Source organism: Sturnus vulgaris, chromosome 2 (genome assembly GCF_052056855.1).
Source record: "Sturnus vulgaris isolate bStuVul1 chromosome 2, bStuVul1.hap1, whole genome shotgun sequence".
NCBI classification, from domain to species: Eukaryota; Metazoa; Chordata; class Aves; order Passeriformes; family Sturnidae; genus Sturnus; species Sturnus vulgaris.
The window spans coordinates 94,439,322-94,461,842 of NC_142244.1; the positions used below are offsets into that span (position 1 = coordinate 94,439,322).

The 22,521-nt window shown below is 37.2% G+C and overlaps 1 protein-coding gene across 3 annotated transcripts in view; it reads right to left on the minus strand.

Moving 5' to 3' along the window:
• Positions 1-22,521, minus strand: part of LOC148224908 (uncharacterized) — a 403,359-nt gene that overhangs the window by 245,948 nt on the left and 134,890 nt on the right. The window lies entirely within an intron of this gene.

A 22,521-nucleotide genomic window follows, 5' to 3' on the forward strand; every position in this document is an offset into this window, starting at 1 on the left:
CCAGAAAGCTACATTTCTAAAATTATTTTACCATTGAACTGTAAAATGGGGTCCTACAAGGTACTTTAAGAGACATTCTGTAGCATCAGGAGTAAAAATAGCAGTACTTTCTTCAGAAAAATTATAGCTGCCAGTTCCAGATTTTCCATGGTAATTAACCTAGATGCACTCAAGTGATGAGTACTCTCCCTAATGACTCTATTGGTTCAAAAAGGGAACATTTTCCTGTGATCTCCTCTGACAGTATCATCAGGATGTTGTCAGTGCAAACAATACCCTTATCTAGCTTCTTTTCAAGTCACCTGATTAACTGGAGAAAATAGAAACAGAAAGAAAAGAGCATGTCCTTGCAGAGAGGCTGTAAATGTCACTGAAAGGCCAAGGGACCAGTTCCACCTGTCCTTCCTTCGTTAGTTCAGCTTCTCCTGCTGAAGTGGTGGCTTACTGGGGTGCTTTATTTCCCAGTCTCTCAGCCAGAAGGTGGATCTTTACTGTTAGAAACCCAGTTCATGTATCCTGGCCACAAAGGCGCCTTTGTAAAGGGAACAGTGGGTACAGGGATTGAAAAACAACTTTCCTTCCCATTTAGAACCCTATAGGCTCATTATTCAATAGCACAGTGGTAACATAATGCATTTTCATTTACTTCACCCTAAATGTATGTAAATTAAAGGGTGGGTTTTTTATTAAAAATAACACTGATGTGTTTTTTGTTATTCAGAAAAGAAATTGTATTAGTGAAAAACAGCACTAATGACATTTCACATTCAAATTTGCCACTTGCAGGAAAAAGGCAGGTCTCACCCTGTGCTCAAAATATAAAAAAACCCCACAAAATCTCAACTAATTGGTATTGTCATCCATATGGTTAGTCCATATGTGTGTTTTGCTTGTTTTAACTTATGATTGTCTCTTTAGATATAAGATTGCATCCTAATAAAAAATGTTGTGCTCTTTACAATGAAAAATAAATCTGAAATGAGGTGGCAGAATCACTACACACCATTGCTGGAGGAATTTTGGGCGGCAAATGTCACATTTACCCGGAAGGATGACACATTTATCTGTGTTTAGGGCTTTAGGAAACCAGGGATACTGCAAGATGTGACAACTGGCCTTTAACATTTGAATTTTTTAAGCACCTGGGGCTTTAAATCTAATCTTATTTAGCACAAACATTTAAATGGCTCTATTTTAAGATCCTCTTCCTGCACCCAATTGAGTGTTTGGCTTCATAATCAAATCAAGCAAAGATATTCTTCTTCAAGGCTGCCTCACCTGTGTGAGATCTGCAGATTAATGATGGATTGTCTAGGTAATTATGAAGTATAGAGAGACAGTATACAAACATAGATTGAAATATTTACTCACATCTAATCTAAGCCTCTTCTAAAGCTAGAATATTCACTAGTCTTAGTTTTCTCTTTGAAGCTACTCTAGTCATATCCTGGGATATGATGAACTCACACACAAAACATAAAGTATATAAAGAAGAAGGAGAAAAAAAAAGGAAAAACCAAAAGATATTGACTGTGTGTCTTTATGGCAAGGTGAATAAAAGCCAACCTGAAAATTTAGAGTTTTGTATTTTATTCTCCAGATGTCCAAGCCTATGATTTTTTATTATTCAAACTCTCATTTTTGTTACTTTCCCTTACAGTTCTTTTGATTCTAATGGATCAGGTCTGTCATGAAGGTTGTCTCTTTACGAGACAGAGAGGAAAACAAAAGCTGAAAGAGGTAGGATCAATCTCATGGTGAACTGTAAAAATCAGAAAGATACCTTAAACTATGGATAAGAATTCAGCTGGGTGAAAACTGAACCCTAAGATGTGTCCATAATTGACCTTCATTGTCAAGCAGGCAATTCCTTGATTAGTTGAAATTCTTTCCCAGGTGTTCTGTTTCATTCCAAATATATTGAAATTAAACACTCAAGCCCTGAAGTCAGTTATGTAAGACAGTAAGGCCGAACATCAGTTCAGACACAGACAGCAAAACTGCAGATGAAAGGTCAGAAATGTTTTTGTGGACAAAGTGTTAGGACATTGAGCAGTCTGCAAATGTCCAAAAGATCCTACTAAGTGGGGAAGCAATTTAAGAGATTCAAGGAAGATACTCTAAACAGTGGGAGAGATACTAAAGTAAGCAAGTTGTTGTGAGAGCTATCCCTTAACTCATCTGTAACTTGCTAATTTTAATCTCAGTAACAGTTTTGGCCAGACAATGAAAAAGTGCAAGATGTCTTGTTAAGCAAGGTACAAAAAATAGTTCACAAGAAGGTCATGAAGAGGTAGATGCCCATTGCTTTTGTCTTGATCTCTGTTTTTCCAGTATCTGCCATCTCTATTTAGACTTTGAACACTGAGAGAATTAGTTTTCTGTTGGCATGAATAAATATGACAGCAAAGCCACCCATTGCACTTCTATGAAAACAAGGAAGAAAAGATATTTCATTGAACCTCTTCTGCCACTTGTGGACTGGGATGCCTTTATTTGCCAAATAAAGAGAAACGTTATGGTGTACCTTATCTGTAAGGAATAAGCATGGATGTGATGTTTCTGTACCATGTCTTGGATTAGAGTTTGATTGGTGCTACTGACATCTTGTGAATGACAATAAATTATGCTTATGCTGGTCCTCAGCCATGTTACTGAGAACACTGACTTTAGACTAAGTGGTAGCCTAAAAGTTCAGTAGCTTGAGTTACTGTAATGTTTTTTGAGAAATATGGTTGCTATATAGCCTACTCTAGGTCTCTCTCTGTTTTTTCTTATAGGTGTAGAGACAGCTAGCAATTTCTTTCATGGCATCATTCTACTACTGGGGGGTGAAGGGGAGCAGTACACTCAGCTTTTAGACACTTTCTGATAGTGAAATCAGTCAGTTTTACCATGTGATCCAGGAGTCCATCTTGAACAAAACAACTTTGTTGAGAATTAACTGTCCTCAAAACACAAGAAATTCAGTTTCAGGGCTGAAGCCTTGAATTCAGAGTTAAACAAATATTTTGCACTGCAAAGCATATGATACTTTCTCACACTACATTTAATATTAGTCTGGAAAATGTATCTTATCATTTTTTTCTCTGACATCTGCTTTCCATTCTCTAAGAATTTTTGTCCTTACTCACTCTCACAGGTAATCCCAGAGTGGCAGAGAAAGAAGTCTATTGACAGGTATCTTTTGTCATAATTAGGGAGCAATGCAGTACCTCAGATGTCTTAATTTTTTTTTGGGGGGGGAGGGGGTGGTGGAATCTAAAAAGCAATGCAAAAAGATTTTCTATGAAGACATAAATCCATACTAGATATAACACAGGCCTCGTTAACTTGCACAGTTTAGCAGACCTATTGGGTTTTTTTTTTCAAAAAACAAATCTCTCTGCTCCCACTTAAAAGAAAAATAAGACAATGCTATATAATTCTAAAATAAAAGTATATTCCCATTAAACATTTCACATAAGCACTGGTTGACAGCTCAGCAGTATCTAATTTGTATACACAAATGTCACATTTTTATTTATGAACTGGGATATGAGTGAATGGAAGTCCATGTGTGATCATTCATAAGAAGTGATCAGCTTTGGATGTACTTTTCTTTGAAAATGAGGCAAAATTTCACAGCAAATTCAGCTATAGCAAGGGAAACTCTCTCAGAATCTCTCTTATGTTCTTCTGTTACATAATAACTCAAGGTTAATCACTAATGAAAATAATCTGGGAAGCACAGCTACTGATTAAACATCAAAGCCATCTGTGCCATGTCACTAAGGTCCAATATAAAATAACCATAATTATTAATACCTTTTGGTGTGCTTTAAAAATTACTTCTTGTGAAATGAATTTTCTACATGTAAACTCACTTCCAAGGGACAAAGTAAAGGTCTAAAAAGCCTTTGTGAGTTAATGATGGAATTTAATTAGTGCTGCCTAAAATGGATCCACAGTCTCTAAGTATGCTGAAAAAGAAAAACTGTAAAACTAATTTTCTATGTCTTATTGGTATTCTAATATGAATAAAAGCTATTAGAGTAATAAACTCAGTTCTAATTGGAAACACTGGAACTCTCAAAAAGAACAAAATTCGGAGTTCAGTAAATGTGGCATTTGGAAGGGTATCTATGAAGTGGAAATCTTGGTTTCAGTTATCTCACATTGTATGGAAGAAAAAGACAAGAGAGTAATCCTGCACCTGAGAAAGGATAGTTGGTTGCCCTTGAAAATTCCACAAGATACAGTAAAACTAAGTAATTTCTAGTAGACTGGCTGATTTAAAACAAACACTTTGCATGGACCATGCTAGTTTGTTTTGAGTATGAGGTTTGTGTATTTGCTGGAGTAGCATCTACATAAGAAAGACGCCACTTTCTTAGATGCGATAATATAATACAGCCAGGCAAAATCTGACCACAGAAAAACGTGAACTGTGTCCAAATGAAGCACTTACCACCAGCCCCACCTCAAAATGTTCCTTGGATCAATGTGGCATACAAATTCATACATGCCTAGTAGACCAATAGATGTACCTCATCTTCAGAGGGCAATTGCAGCATCTTAATTTCCATCAAGAAATCTTTCCTACAATCCTATCTAAATCTCCCCAGGTACAAGGTGAAACCATTTCCTCTTAATCTATAACCAGTTACTTGGGAGAAGAGGCCAATATCTACCTGCCTACAACCTCCTGTTAGGTAGTTGTAGACAGCAGCAAATTCTCCCCCTGAGCCTCCTCTTCTCCAGACTCAATAATGCCACATCCCTAAGTACCATCATACTGTACTTCTGCACCATAGAATGCAAAAGTGAATGGATTTTAGCCACTTCTACTCTTCAGAGAAAGTAAAGAACCTTGCAATCTTAAATCAGAACAGAATTAAAGGTAGATCTGACAATGCTTAACCAGTTTGCAAAGAGCTCTATTACAGGGTGGGACACAACATAGATATGTGCAAGTCTCCTCTCCTATCTGATCTTTCAGAAGGCAACAAGGCTTTATATCCCAGGTGGGGTGTACCAGCAGCCCTTCTGTGTAACTCCAGGTGTGTCTCTGATTAAAGACGTGATGCAATGGACCAGAGAATGAGTAGGTAGACCCTTTACAGTCTAAAACACAGCAATGACAAGTTTCCAGGCAAACTCTGCAGTAGCACATCATATGAGGTTTTTTACCTGTGTAACAAAAAGGGAATGAAGGGTTAACTATAAATGGAGCAAGCATGCACCATTAAACAAGGACTAACAGTAATTAAAGAGCTGTAAGTAAAACAAGCTTATTGGCTTCTTTATGTGCTTTGGTATCCTTTCAACTCAAATGAAATATCAGCTTCTATTACATCAGCTTCTATTCCTATCACACTTAATCAACCACTTACCACTATAAGCATTTTATATACTGGGTTGGTTTTTTTTTTGCATGGGGACTAAACTCCTACTGATGTCATTTCATAGAAGTATATTGAATTGCACCACGAATTAATTTGGCCCTGCACCTCTGCAGCTGTGTGGAAGATGTTGGCTTTTCACCAAGTTCACACAAAGATGGAAATATTCATTTTCCACCAGTAATTTGCAGCTCCCACATTTGTCAAAAGCAAAAAGCATATTTTTACTTCCTTATTTATTTTTCCCATGAATACTGTTTTTGCAAAACACAAAAAGAAAAAAGCACGAATAGAAAATATAGCTATCTCCAACCATAAAAATTCTCCAAATTAATGAAAACTTGCAAATATGTTAAAAAACACAATTTGAGTGCTTTGAAGCAAATTTCTGTAATTCAGAGAATTTTGAGAAAATAAATTCTCTGTGAAATCTTAACAAACTCCTTCTGCTTTCAGAGTGGTCCTTGTCTATGGCAATAAACATCCATACCAGATCTCCATCTTTCAAGCTCAGCCCTAAAAGTTTAGTTATTGAGACCCATGGAGGTATGTGCAGAGATAAAACTGAACAGGAATGGGTGCTGACACTGAGTCACTTTAGTCCTCAAAAGTCAGCCTGGATTCCATGATCTAGAATAGGCTAGTGTTTATGGATCTACAGTCAGCAATGACTGGGCACAAACTACAGGTTGGAACTGATAGGTACAAAGGTATTAAATTAGTTCAATAATTAACAAATATTTAAATGAGCATTTAGAAGAGATACTGCTGTACTCTGGATCAAGTAACACATGAACCGTGTGCTAGAAAAGGCAAAACCCCTCCTCAGTCTTTAGCACCACACTGCCTAACCTTTCTAGAGAGGAGCTACCTAAAGCTCTCTAATAAGACACAAATATGGGAGGTGTCCACCCAGGGACAGAGTGTGACATTTCTGACTGGGCTGCAGTGACTGAGTGAAAGATGTATTTGAAACTCTGTGATCAGTAGACTCACAAGGGATAAAAGGTTGCCTTCCACTGGCCTACAATACTATGAATGGTCCTCAAGTAAGACTTATATTAACCAAATCTCATTGTCTTATTTCTTATTATTAAATTATGTTCATTGTAGTCCCATATTTTAAGATCTTTTAAGGTCCAAGCTCTTTTAACTTATATGTCTTCTTCCTTTATTGTTTATTTTATCAGGGTTTGTCCAATGCCAGGGCGAATGAGAAAATCATGATCCGGTAGATTTCAGAGACAAAACTCTCGGGGACTTTTAATAAAGTTTGAGTTGTATTCCTCAATATTATGATGAGCTCTCCTACAACCTTGCTCAGCAGCAAGTGCCAACTCGATTCATCATTGTGTGCTCTTTCCTCTTCCAGATTATCAGGCTTAGACTGTACACACTTGTACCATGAAGTCCCTCTCACGTGCTTGCTAGAGGTAGTTGGGAATTCTCCAACTAAGTCAAAACCTTGTGTCAAAATATAAATTCAGAAGCATTTATCAGTTCAATAAAAGTTTGAAAAATACTTTGAAATTGTCAAAATTTTGACATTTGCCAAGGGGAAAATTACTTTCCTGCTTGAAATATCATCATGCAAAATATCTAGTGTGCATGCAATTTTATATGTAGCATACTTACAGTACTACATTACACAATTGTACCTTGGGTGGAATATATACATGTTAAAAGGTAACCAAAAGGTGAAAGTTAAACTATATGAAATTATTGCAGCCAAACTTTTTAATTCACTGAATTTGAAATAGTGTCTGGATGGGTTTCAAAACTGGAATATCAACTTCTTTAAGATCAGAATGGAGTAGAAATTTTTTTTTTAGTCTTTAAAATTTTCATAGGATAGAAAAATTATTTTTGTCCATCTCTGGCAGCTTATATAAAGATAATGAGCTGAAATGTGACTTTCCCTTGCTGACTGGGAGTAATAAATTTTAGTGTGCAGTCATGTCATTATCTTCTTAAACCAAGCTCTTTGCCAGTATGGGGATTGAGGGCAAATAACAATAGGTCTTGTGTCTTGGATATATGCCCCCTGCTTAACTGAGTTCTCAGAAATTAGAGGTTATGAGTTTGGTGCAGTAACTGTTGATTGCTACCCCGTGAACTGCTATTGGATCTCCTCAGTTCCCACTGCATTCAGGGTAGAAAGACTATCCTAAACATCCTATGATCACCAAGAATTATCCTTCAGGTTCTTTCTACAAAAGCTGAACAATGTCTTAAGGGCATTATACCACATTATTTAGAATAGAATTTGCTTTTTTCTATATATTTTTCCACTGTTTCACTGTAAGGAAGCTGTTGCTTTCCACCAACACTGTTATTTTTTTCAGATGGTAGACCTTACAAAGTGCCGAATTCTGTTAGCCTTAGTCATACCAAACAGTATGCCATGCCAGGATTGGCATGGGCTCAACAGAAATAGGTGTGTAACACCTGGTAGTGAATGCCTTTGTCTGTCCAGATAGAGAACTTCTGTAGCAAAGATGTGGGACTCAGCTTCCTAAAGAGGTGCTAAAGCTACTGAGTTTGAAAACATCTGAAAAATGTGGAGCCTACCTGTGTTTCACTGCCTTCAAAACACATGAGTAGGTTTTCAACAGCTCAACAATTAAAGCCTATAAAATGAGGTCATTGTTGTCAGGTGGAAAATATAATTAACACCTTCACATCTTCAATGGACCACACAATCATTCTGATTTTGGAGTTTTTTCAATTGCAGTGTGGCAGCTACCCAAGGCCAGCACTATTGATGCTCCATTATGGTGTCATTACACTTGCCTGGCTTTAATGCTGGGACTGCAAAGCACAAACCCCTGGCCTGTTTGCAATCCAGAAGCTGTCACTGCTGCTCCCCCTTATAAACAAGTACAACCTGCCATGAATGAGGACAAGCATTAAGAGGTGGGAGCATAACCCCATTTTTGAAAATACAGATATTTTATACGTAGATATTCCTTTTGATTCACATCCCACAATACTGGGCCCAATGCTTAAAAGACAGATGGAGGTTGCAGAGGTAAAATTACATAATTAGACATAGTTCAATTTTACTGGAGATGAGCTTCATTAAGGAAGATAAAGGCAACATATACATAGAGAATTCCTCGTTTAAAAGTCCCTGATGGTCTCATGTTATATTTGCAGTAAATAAATAAAAAAATTGAGACATCACAGTTGGACAAGTTTTCCAAAGTTCTCACTACCTGGTGTATCTCTCTGTCCTGATGCACAGACATCACATTAGAGGCAAATTCCTAAGAGAAAAGAAAGGATTTTGGTGGTCTTATAACCATAATAAGAAGTTAATAAGAATATTTGTTACTAAAAATATAAAAAAATTACAAGCATTAGAGCACCAGTGGGAGAGTAATGATTAAATTATCTGATTCAGAGAAGATACCTGTAATGTGTAATAAACACTAACATTAGAGCCTGGCTTGCAGTAATAATAAGCAGCAACTGATTATAAGCACTTTGTCTTCAGTGTTTATTTGTCTGCACCTGGATATTGCTGCTTGGCAATAATTGGATTCTAATCACTCAAGCAAACTTTAAATTTACCAAGTGTGAGCAAAACATGCTATGTTCTGCTTACTCAAGAACAAACAGATCTCATTCAGAGAAAAGATGTCTGGTTGCCTCACCTGACAGGAAAAAAATCAACTCTGCAAAATAAATAAAGCTGACCATTTTCTTGTAGTTGTCCCTATGGTACTCACCTAAATAATTGTCCCGATTATTTGGGTTACAGCTGTATTTTTCTACACTTCTAATAAGTCTGTTAGTAATCCACAATGTGGAGACGTCTTGGCAATATACCTTACTCTTGGCAAGTCTTTTAGAAAAATAATTTTCTTTTGAATGGCAGTATATTAAGAAATGCCAGTCATCTGATATTGCTATGAGCTCTCATACAGCTAATGAATGGATGCTATCTTTTCAGAAGGTTGGTTTTTTTGTTTTGTTTTGGTTTTTGTTTTGTTTTTTTGGTGTGGGGTTTTTTGGGGTATTTTTTTGAGTCCAGTTTCAGAGGTGAAAGGAGATGGGATCAAATATTTACGGGTAGCTCATTAGCACCTCTAGTGTCTGCCAGGCTTGATCAAATGCAGGTCCTGCGTAAATTGAGTATAAATGGTACCTTTAGGAAAATGCCTGTCCTTTTAAGAGCAGAAGAGACCCTCTTGTGAGGATGAACTAAATTTTTAGATTTATAAATACTCCCTTAATCAGACATTTATATATATTTTTAACCAGTCAGGCATAATCAGGCATGCTTAAAAGCTGTCCTTTGGACTTTGCTATGATGGGTGCTGGAGCAATGCATAATTAAAAATGAAAAAGGCTTTTAGAGCCTGTTTACTTCGGTGACTACTGTGAAACAAATGTTTCTTTCTCCTTGCATCGCCCACCCACAGAAAGGGAACAGAACAAAGATGGCTCTGTCAGGCCTCTTTCCACTAGAGAACGCCTTGAGAGGCCAGAATGTATTAGGGCCCTGCTGAGCCCATTCAGCTTCACATAACACTCATACACACCGTACAACTAATTACATGTCAGATTAACGATTTCATTATTACCACACTACCACTAATTAAAACTGCTTTGATATTTCTCAAGTAGTTTTGTGTGTTTACACAGTTTTAAAGTCTGTTTTTTGATTTTTTTTATGTGGAAAAATCAAATTGATATTACTAAAAGGGTGAAAATAACACATTAAGGAAGCAAAATCTATACTGTCACTTTTCTCCTGAAAGCCAACTTTTTACAAGTGAATTCTAAGTGTAAAGTCCCAACCATACCTTAATCTGCAAATTGACATATTCATGTCATCTTTCCATTCCTAATACTGCCCAAAGCTTAAGTTATCCAAGTAAGTAAATTACAAAAGTTACATCATTTTAATCTACATTCATCATTTTAATTGCCTGAATCTTCACTCAGACAAAGCAGCACTGTAGTTTTATGGTATTTGATTAATGAGGGCAAGAAAATTGAAGTTTTGCAATAAAACTAAAAAAAAAAAAATAAAAAAAATCAACAGACTTTTATAGTTTTTTTCCCTTATGATTTTAATTTAATGGCTCGTGTTTTCATTACTGCAGAGGCTGTACACTTTAGCTTGCAATTATGTCCCATCTGTGAAGCACTGTGTTATTACAGTTTATTCTAGTAGCTTTTCAATCACTTTTGAGTTGTGCTTTACAAGTATTCTTGCAGCAGGTGGGCTTACTGGCATGGGACCAGAAATACACAAAGCGCAAAGCTGGAGTTTAATGGCAGCCATATGCATGTGGCACAGAGCGCCAGCCTTCCCCCATATGCTGCTAAGCAGCCCCTTCAGCCTGCCAGTCACTCTTCTTACTGACTACAGTCTCTAAGTAGTTTTCTGCCAGGGAAAAATATACCAAGGCAGCAAATTTCTCCAGTGCACCATCCTTATTACTGAGACAACCCTGTCATTAGCAAAAGCACAATGAACCTGATCTGGAGATGCATACCAATTAGGTTGCATGGAGCACTTTTCCTTCTTATCTCTATGGAAACTCGGCCTCCCTGGCTGCAGTGGACAATCAGTAATGTTTCATCCACCCATATGTCACCTAGTTAACACTGTACACTTTTATGTGAACCAAAAATCTGCTCTAACCCTCTCAACAAGGCAAAGTAAAGAAATTAAAGAAAGGGACCGAGCAAAGTGCCCCGCATGGTTCTGAGCAAGTGCGCCTTTGACTGTACAAACCTGTGCGGTCAGCACTCCTGGCTGCAGATAAAGCAGCAGGAATTGTAACTTTAGCTGGAGCAAACACTAAATCTACATTCTCCAGTTCTACATCTGAAGGAGCTTTTGTAAATAACTCGAAGACAACTTGCCTGTTGCAATAAATGCAATCTTTAAAACATAGAAATGCTGTGCCACCTGCTTTGCCTAGTTCAGCACTTTACACTACTTTCCTTCACCTACTAGCCTTAAGTGTATTCCCCCTCCTCTGCCCCATGCACATAAGGTATTTTTAAAAAGCTAAATTTTTACCCTGAGATTAACAAATATTTTTGTTCATGTTTCCATGACTTAAGAGGAAAGACTTTAGGAATAAATACACCTGATTAATTCCTTGTGTGCTTATTCTTACGCCTTTTGGCTATTTAAGCATTTGCTGTCATTTTTACGTTTCTTTGTTTAGAAACAGCAACAAGAGGGACTGGGACAAGATTGCCATGGTATTGATTTTAGCTGTTACAGGTTTTATCTGCATTCTAACATAAGAGAATGGATACTATTAGATTGCCAGAGTTGCATCAAAAGCTACGGTTTTGATAGTACACATGCCACATACATTGAAAAAACACAGCCTCTTCAAGGCAAGAGAAGGTGCTTTACAATCTATGTTTCTCACCTATAATGTGTCACTCCCATTTGCTTTGTTCTACAGTACTATTTCTTCATTTTGGATACTAGATAGCCAATAATAATGTGTGAAATAGCTGCACACCATGTCCTCCGGGCAGCAATACAATTCCTAGGAAAGAATGTCATCTTTATATCAATACTTACTTTGTAATTAGCAAAGAAACACCCCACATATAGATAAAATATTGACCAAAAAGTTGAACAGGTCATAAATGTCAAAAGGAAAAAAAGGAAATCTCCTTTTGAAAGCATACAGAGCTGAGTGAGTACAGACTTTGAGATTACTCCAGATTAAAAGCAATTAATGTGCTTAATATTGGCAGAGGCATATCACAGAGATGAATTCCAGAAGAACAAACATTTAAAGAAGCTGAATGGAATTAAAATAGAATCTATCAAACAATGGGTGCTGAAAAATAAAGCCAAGCTGGGAACTGGTGGTGACTCCGGAAGCTGCATGAAAAGAAATAGGAAGAAAAAGGAGCTCAAGGAATGCTGGCTTCTCTCTCAGAATTGACTAGACTTATGTCAGTGCTGTTGATATTCCCTTGATACCGTCACTTATAGAACATTTATTTTTTATTACAAAAGCAATACTGGATATGTGTAAAATTCTAAGTCTTCTAGTGGGAGCAATTTAAAACTGGATAATGCAGTCCTGAGGGGATTGTACTACTCTTTGGGTTTTGTTTTTAGGTTTAACTCATCACATGGGAAACTTCTTCTTCGGGAGTAATTATTAATAGTTGTGACCCTTGAGAACGACAGAGAAAGAGTTAGTAGAGAGTTGTGTGGGAGCTGTACATTCAAGTGTTAAATACACTCTTAGCAAAACAGAGAGGACTGGAAATCAGATTGAAATGGGCCAGCAGAATTTTGGCTGGTCTGATCAGGGCTGTTACCAACCTGCCTTCAGCTCTATATGGGCTGCTACAAGCAGAGATTGAGCCAATTTATTTGGAGATTTGATTTTAGAGATACAACAAATTTTTTTTCTGTCGTACCTGATGTGAGCTTTGTCCTTTATCAGAAAAAGAGAAAAAGAAATATAGAAAATAACGTAAATATTTCACCTGCATCTCTTTCAGATAAGAAATCCATTGCATTTCTCAGCCTGCAAAATGAGATCTGGTATGCTTGCTGTATTTGTGCCCTATAGCCCTAGAAAGGTAATGTTACAATAAGGGCCCAATTCTGTGCTCAGTGAATAGGGTAAGGAACATATTTTAAACAAGCTTCCTTTTTTCCTTTTAGGATCCAGTCATTACTTATACACATTTTAGTCTCCAAAATAATGACTGAAAAAACACTGTAGGTGACTTCTACTAAATAGAGAATAAGAAGGAGAAAAAGGAGAAAAAACCATACCCATGGGATTTGCATCATTATTTGGCAGAGACTAGGACATCTTAAAAATAAATGTTTTGCAAAAAATAACCATAGAAATTCAATGCAAAACTAAGACTTTTCACAAATGAATTATTTACAGAGGATGGACATTTATACAGTAGAATAAAAATAACTACTCTAAGGTTCAAAGTCCCTGGAATGTCACAATCATTCTTGTAGCTTAGCAGCTCTGTCATAGTTACGTGCTAGCTGTGATTGCTGTGTAATGAAATACAGAAGTCTTCATATATAGTTGGCTTTTGTGCTTTGGAGACCTGTTCCTAGTATGCTTTTTCAAATATGTCCTTAGATCCTGACAGGAACAACATTTAAATCATTGTATCACACAACTTTTTTCCCCCTTTGATTTATTTTACACTTTTTCTTTGCTTAAGACATATTCACTAACCTTTTATTTTATCTTTCTGAGGGAATTTAATAAGATATTTTTGACAGGTGGGTAAAAACTGCTCCTTTACCTTGCTGTTTATGATGTTTGTATAGAAACTTGAATTTAGAATAGGTCATCAGTATCAGAGGTTATTTCAGTAAAGAAAAGAAGGAATGTAACTGTCAGTCTTCATGGGCATAGGATAAAATGGACTTTAGTCAGCATAACTATATAATATATTTACTTGAAGATGTGAGGATCAGTTCAATATAGTACCTTGAATTTTTTTCTTTATATTATATCACTGGCACTCTGCCAAGTTAACATGTTTTACTTTCTGGTGTTGCTGTACAACTTAGTGGGCATAGTCTCAATGCAAAACCAAGCAAACAAATTTCAGTGACCCAAACTCTGCTCTGCTGAGGACCTGAGGAAAGATGGAAATGTGTTTGTGCTGCTTTTCTCCAATATGATTTCAGAGCAATATTAGGATCATCAAGGAGCCCATGCTGGGTTATAGCAGCTGCAAAATTCCTGTTCCAACCAGCTAAAGTGCAAAAGCTTTATCTGCTTTCTAATAATACCAACCTAACTTTAGATACAGCATTGAAGAGCTGGGTGAGGAGCTTGCCAAACTCATTTCCCTCTATAGCTGGTGAAGAAGAAAGCCTTCATCCTGACAGTAATCTGAGTCTTTTTCTGAAGGCAAACTCTACTCTCCACAGGCAGTCATGAAGTCTGTGACAAACACACTGCTAGCATTAGCTTCTGAGCCTAACTTTGACTGGGAGTAACCTAGACATGAGTGACTGACCTTTTCTAGAACAACACGGTATGCTGTGGCACCCCAGCCTCAAGATTAAGGGACGAGCCTCTCTGTATTGTTTGTAGTTAAAATCATAGAAATGTTTAGGTTGGAAAAGACTTTTAAGATCATTGAGTCCAGCAATTAACTTAGCTCTGCCAAGTTCACCACTAAACTACGCCCTTAAGTGCCACACAGACACTTTGTAAATACCCCCAGGGATGATGACTCACCACTTACCTTGACAGCCTATTCCAATACTTGGAAAACCTTTGGGGAAGAAACTTTTCCCATTATCCAATCTAAACCTCCTCTGGCACAGCTTGAGGCTGTTTCCTCTCATCATGTATCATTTTTTATTTGGGAGAAAAGGCTGACTCTCATCTGCCTACAGCATCTTTTCAGGCAGCTCTAGAGAGTGACAAGGTCTTCCCTGAGCCTCCTTTTCTTCAGGCTAAACAACCCCAGTTCCCCAAGCCACAAGCACTACTGTGTTAGTGGGGGTTTCCTAAGAATCAGTTTACTCCTGATGGAACTGATCTGAGTGACAGGTCTACAAAATGAAGTTGTCTACTTACACCAGATTTACTGAAATGGCCCTTCAATTTCCAGCTATTTGAAACCATAGCTTCTTTTTCAAGAAGACCAAGCATGGCTTGTTATTGACAAAATAGAGGAGGATTTTTCTGCTTGTTTTTCCACCTTTTTTCTCCTCTGGGGCAGAGTAGAAGCACTACCTCAGCTGATTGCTTCTGATGATGCTAATTGCTGACTTATATCGAATTCAACTTGGGTGTAAAGTAAGGAAACCTGGAAAGTTACTACCTATTTTTCTATCTCTATTGAGCACAGTCATGATCATGACACAGGTTTGAAGTCCATTCCTGCAAAACTTCTTAAAGACAACTAGAGATGCAAGTGTAACATTTTGATTTAAAAATAGGCTTTTTAAGGTTTTTGCTCCAAAGTGCAAAAAGAAGGTATTTTTTCTGTAGTTTTGCAGAATCTAGCCTAATTATTATATCCTTCATTATTCTACCATATGGGGACAATAAAACACTTCGCCTTTGAAAGTCCAAGATTGAGAAGAGATCCAGAAAACAGTAAAATTATTCAAGAAAACTAAGAATCATCAACTTCATCTCCATTGCATATACCAGGCACAAATTGATGCAGCTTTGTGCATCATGCAGAAAGGCATTTCTACTAAAGGTATTACTTCCAGACATGATTTAGAAAGCTGAAGGGGAATACCGTGCATAATATAACAAATGTGGTACATTTGCTTGGAATAAATGTAAATTTTTTGGAGGGAATATTCTAAAAAATGCCACTAATATGGAGAGTTCTGAAGTTAGTGTAGAGAGGAAGTATCAAAATTATTCTCAGATATATTGTATAATTTATGATATCAGATACAAAATCAGCATTCAGGCTTGAGATTTTCTTTGCAATTATTATCAGGCTGGATTGGAAATGCAGGCTATTTATCATCACAAATCCTGGAGATCTTAGGAAACATGTTGATAAAAAGATAATCTTATAGTTGAGAAAAATGTATAAAGTAAGGATGGTGATATGTCAAAGGCCAATAGTTCACAATTACTTCAGTAAATTTAGAGTGGTCTTTAGTATTTTTTCATCTTTAATTATGTTTCTCTAGTTTTTTGCTAAATCATGACTGATTATGCTTTTTGACATATAAACATTCATTTTGGGATCTGCTTGGAAGCTGCTTGTCCTAAACCTGTCTTTTTATTTCCAATATGAATTGGTACAACACATAAACAGGCTTCACTGCAAATTTGCAACTTTACAGAACTTTTGCAAAATTTGTCATGAAAAATACCATTGTGCTATTTATTCAGCTTTAATACATGCAAATTAGATTGTTAATTAGCATTTTATGGTTATCGGTTGTTATATGATATTTTTACTAGCTCTTTTTTGAATGTTTATCCAGTTAAGCTACATAACTAAATACCTAAACTGTATCATGTAGCTTCTGTTCTCTTGAATAATCCAAGCACACACACATATATGTACTTATGTATACTAATTTCTCTCTCTATTCACCTATTTATATATGCACTGACATTTACATACACATATATACGTATACTGATGCACACACATATATGCATTTGTGCATTCACACAGACAGACACATAAACACACACACAGATTAGTGCCATGTCTGCTAATATCAATCACTGCTTCTTATAAGGAAAATTACTTCTCTATCCAATTATACTATCTACCTAAGTAATTAGCTTTATTTTACATTAGAATGGTCCCAAAAAGGGCTGACCTTTGCGGGAATTGGCAAAAATCAGGAATCAAGATACTCAAATCAAGGTATGATTAAGATTCATCCAAAACACTATGGATTTTCTTCCCTGGGTGCCGACTCACTCACTATCCAGTGCTGTACGGATTCCTCTTGCCATCCAAACAAGGACACCCTTCTCAGGTGAAATGCAGACCCAGAAATGCATGAGAAGTTTTAAGGGGAACTGGCTTCCTTCCCCAACATCACTATATGAGACACCTTTCCTTTCTGCTTCCTTGAAAATGCCTTGCATTAATCCTTTTTTCCTGGTTTATGTGCCATCCTAACCTCAAATCATTTGCATTTTTAAGACACTTCAGGTCAGGCAGGACCACGCCCGGAGAACCATAGACCCCGAACTAAGTGCACACTTCTCTGGCCTGACACACCCAGCCCATAAGGGTACCTCTGCCTAATAGGAATGCTTCCCTTCTCCTTCCCCATCGAGAAATCCACTCCTCAAATCAATGTACATATATTAATTACATGCACAACTAATGAAATAAAGTAAATACTTTAAAAGCAAAACCTTAAAATAAATAGTTTTAAAGTATCCAGGCTAATAGAGCTGAAAGAGGCAGCATCCTCATTAGTCCTGGAGCAGGACATGTGCAGCATACTGCCCTCAGAGGCAGAGAAAGGTGCATGCCTTTCTCATAACTTTTCTGCATGTCTGCTAGGTGGTCTGAGGGAAGCAATGAGGAGAAGTGCCTCACAAGACAGGAGCAATTAGCCTGATTAGGCTGATGCACAGCCTGCCCCCATACTGGTGAATGAGCAGTGGAGCTTGACTCTGCAGTGCTAGGCAATGTGACAGGTTTCTGGCATGGCATTGGCCCATGCCCTCCATCTGGTGTGCTTCCAGCCATGCCTGGGTTCTGCAGTCTGAGGTCTCAGTACCCTCTTGAGCCCGGCACCAGTTGCAGGCACTGGTTTGCACATGGTCACCCTGATACAGACCTAATGCCACAAACATGGGTAGCTCTGCAGCTCCTGTCCTCAGTGCCAGAGGACTGTCCTAGCATGTTCATTTGCTGCTTGGGATTGTAATTGCTTGGATCTACTTGTGCTTTTTGCCATCAACCTGACTAATGCTTGTCACTTTTAACAGGGATATGCCAGCAACCTTCAGGATTAGCTGTCAGTGGATCTAGAAAACAGCATGTCTGGTGGGTAACTGGGCAGGATAAGATCAAAAACATGAAGTAAAGGAAAGAGTTGTCTCCCTCCCATGTTACACACCTTACTTAGTCCTCTTCAGCAAAGTGGAAGAATTATCCCAGTTTTGCATTTCAGGTACATGGCTTCCGTGAGTGGATTATGGATCAATTCAGCCATGTATGATTTGTATGAGGGCACGTCTCCACCCTGTCCTTCAAAGACAGGATAGTACAGCATAAAGATAGCTAAAAAGCAAACATTGACAACAGCAGCAACAGAAAAATTTAGAAAAGATAATGGTGTTTACAGAAAATTATGTCATATATGTCCTTCAATGAGAGATGTATGATCACAGAATCAGAGTACTCTGGGTTGGAAAGGACCCACAAAAGTCATCAAAATCCAGCTCTTGGCCCTGCAGCCACGAGAATTCATGTAAATTGCCCACTTTCATGATGTCATTCTGCTTCTTGTGATATTTAGTGTTGTTTTCTTCCTTAAAGCTCGGAGCTAAAGTGATTACCTGACTAATTCAGTTAAAAAAATAGTCAATAACATAGTCTTGAATGCAAAGAAGAGTTTAAAATGTAACTCATATTTCTCTTAATCAGACAAAGTATGTCAAACCACAAAACAAAAACTTGTATTTTGTTCATAATTGGTTTTAATACCTTGATTTGCAGGATGATTTATCCTGTGATAGTGAGCAAACCTGGCACTTTCCAATGACACACCCACCCACTCTTGAGTGCCAAGTCCAGTCCAGGGAACTATAGAGTATGAGATAGACTTCCTCAGGCTAATCTAAAATCTTTCCTAAAACTATTTCATATTCCTAGTAGTTTCCTTCTGGACTCTGACTCTAGTCTGTACAAAAGTAGTGTTCCTGAGAAGTGCAAAATTTCTGATTGACCTTATCCTGGGTTTGCCTTATTCGGAAGCAAAAGTATAAACATATCAATACACTGTAATAAAAGTGCTATCTTTTAATAGATGTAAAAAATATGCAGGGGTTTGCAGCTTTTTCCTTTTTTACCTTCGTGCTGATTGAATGTCCCTGGTTAATCCTTCCAGTACATATTTGATATTTCCAACCTATGTTTTTTTTCATGTATCTCAGATAGTACAGACAGCAAGACAGTCTTCCTTAAAATTTAATCAGTAAATCTCATAAAATCTGACTTCAGACCAGGAATAGAAAACTGTAGTTTAAAAGTTTGAAAACTCCAGAATTAGCCTTATATAAGATCAATGTCCTAAGAGGGTTATATAAACATAGATCTTATGATAAAATATTAAGACAAAGAGAAGACATACCCATTTGCTGTCTTTCAAATGTACATTATCTGCCTCCCTTTTGTATTGCTGTATGTCTACTCAGTTCCCAGAAACCTACCTAAAAATACTCTTTAAAATTGCATCTATGTTAAGAACACAGATAGCAAGTCATGGCTTGCTCCATCTGAGTTAAACCAGACGACTAATGAGTCTTCCAAATTGAAGTTTTTAATGGAAAGGAATTTCTGAAAAAATGTGGCCCCTTGAACACTGGAAGCACCACAAATCTTGCAGTGTGGCCTGACTGAAATCCTACTGAAGCCAGTGTAGAGGCATCCATCAACCTGAATAGCCTTTGTATCATACCTCTAGGGTTATCTCTTTATATAGAGAAGGGAAGTAAAAATGTTTATAGCAAATCCATCTAAAGCACAGAGAGAACTTGTTATGAATCAGCTATTCATGATTTGTACAGCTCAATCAGTAGCATTTTTTCTTTATGAATTTTCCCTTTGCAGGGGATGTGCATATTGCTTATGAGACATAAAAAAATAACAGCTCTCTGCATCATCACTCCTGTTTTGCATTCATCTTACTGTACACATACTGCCACTCCACAGAGCAAGCTTTCTGTGTAGGACATCCCCTCATTATGAGTGGAAATAAGTTATGCTAAAAGTGGATTTTTAAGAATATCTGAATAATATGCAGTCGTTCCCCACCAGTTCATACAGTGTGCTTACAACAACAGGGCCTAATATTTGTTTCTCAATAGAAGGTAAAGTGTAGGATTATTCTAGAGATGTATCTGAAGTAAAATATTCAGATTAGATGTCCTCTGGCAGGTTAAACTGGAAAATGTTAGGCTGGCATCTGATGTTATCTTTTTTGCCTTTTTGACCAGAAATGACTACTCACTTAAAGCTTATCTATGAAAACCTGACAGAAGGTAGCAACCAAATATCCGATTAAAGAATCAGTTGATTAAAAAAAGCAAAAAAAGAGAGAAAATTGTTCCAAAGTAACCCTGGGAAAAGTGAAATTGCCCCATCTACCCATAAGTTCTGACCACTGTGGCTTCAGTATATATTAATCAGCTGAAACAAATACGTCAAGTAAATTAATTCCTTTTTCTTTCTTAAAAGAATTAAATGGTCTTCATCTGTGTCAGGACTTGAGGTAGCTAGCTAAACTAGATAAATTTCTCAGAAATTAAACAAGGAGCCATAACCTGGAGTCCGTGGAAATTCCACCTCTACAGCAACTGATACTTTCAAGTTACACCTACAGATGTTCTTAAACTCTTGACTTTTCCCACAATATTCTATTTCAGTAATTTTTAAATTAAAAAAGAAAAAAATATGAGAAGACATAAAAAAAGATATATCTTTTCTTCTGCCATCTCTGTCCATTAAATGACTGATTCCAATTTAATGCATTGAAGTTGAAGGTCTTTGAAATTCAAAGATATGTTTCTCTTTCCATCCCTAATGGGATAATAGCACATACTAATGCACATGCATTTGTTCTTTTAGTCACAATTTTATAAGAATTGCAAGTTGCAAACATTATCGCTTTATGATTATTGTGCAATTAGACAAAAGAAGATACATATAGAGACAGGCAAATGGAGAGGACAGAAGATGATGATATCCAATAATATAAGATTCTTTTTCTCTAGACTACACAAAATTCCATTTGTAGTCCACGTCACCTTTTCAAAGAACTCTAAAAACAAATACTATATATGGCACTACTTATATTGCTTTTTTTGCCCTTTCCTTAAACCCTTCACCTCACATAGAGCAAAAAGAAAGCATGATGTCCTAGTACAGCCATGTAAAATGTACAATAACTTATTTTAAAAAGGAAGCACTTAAATGCTAGCAAGCACCAGTGATCTGCTTCGAAGCTGTCATGAAAGGACACTTTAGACATTAGAGTGCATTATTGGGTAGTAATAGTAAATGGCTCTATAACATCTCACTGGTCATTATTGCCATTTCATAATTCTCTTTCTTGTTTGCAAAATGGATAAATGAGCATTTTCAGGCTCTCAGAACAAATAGAATAAATCAAAATTGATAAAATAATTTAAAATAGTTTTCACTTTAAAGAAGCATTGTTTTGATCTACTGCAGCTCTCCAACTATTTGTAAGCACAGCATATCTTCTTGTATGTTACTGAATTTAGCTTACTGCAAATTACAACTGGAATTTTCTTTTTTACAGCTTCAGGCTCATTGCATTAAATGAAGCTCAGGATTTTGACTCATAGATAGTTGTACCATGTAGGAATTTGTCACAGCCCATCATGTTTCATCTCCATCTCTAACTTTGCATTCATGAACTATACAGACTTCAAAGGATACTCATGTGTACCACTTTTCTAATGACTGAAGCAGGACCCCTGTAATGCTTAAAAATACATTTAATGCAAGACCTTTCCTTTGCACTGAGTTTGGCCCCTGGAGTGCAGTTTGGGAACAAGATTTCACACATGCAATGCTTTATCCAAATGGCAGCCTATGCACCTACCTCTCAATCATATATGCCTATCCTTAAATACACCATAATGCAAAAGCATGTAAATCTAAGTACACTGCTTCAGTTGTTTATTGTGTAAACATGCACTTCAGGGTGCCAACAAGGTTTAGCCCCAGAAAGGAGGAAAACCATGGAGATGGGAATCTGCTGTGATTATCATCCATGAGTGAAAGGAGCACTCTCCCTGGTTTGGTATGCACCAAAACAGCCCTATGTTTGCTTAGCAGGGATGGAGTGTGCTGTGGATGGGAAACGCAGAAGGCTGACATGTCCTTCTTCCTTTTTCCTCACACCTCTAGTAGTGCTCAAAAAAACCTCTTTATTACAGAAACTAAGACAGATTCCACTTAAACAGTGAAATCCTCTCCCCAAGGTACTCAGGGGGAAGGTCTGTCTTTAGCTAAATCACTGAAACCATATTCAAGATACTAGAATTAGTCACAACACATAGGAAAAATGCTTCTAGGATTTCAAGTCAAAACATTTTCCTGTTCTAAAGAAACACACCCCAAACCCCCAAAATGCGTGAAAAAACTCCCTCAAGCCTCAATAGGAAGGAAAATTAGAAAAAGATTAGTGAAGCACTGCTCTTTCTGCTCAGTGTCAGAGGCTGGAGCTCCCAAGAGCTCGCTGCACTCAGTGATGGGCAGAGTGGGATGCTGCCACTGCTGCAGACACGAACAGCTTCTCTCAGAAGGAAGCACAGCTGATTAATCAACTTGATATTACCCAAACTGATTAAACAATGAGACATCCTGGGGTTTTGGTGTCTGTCCTGATGAGTGCTCATCATAACTATTAGTACAAAAC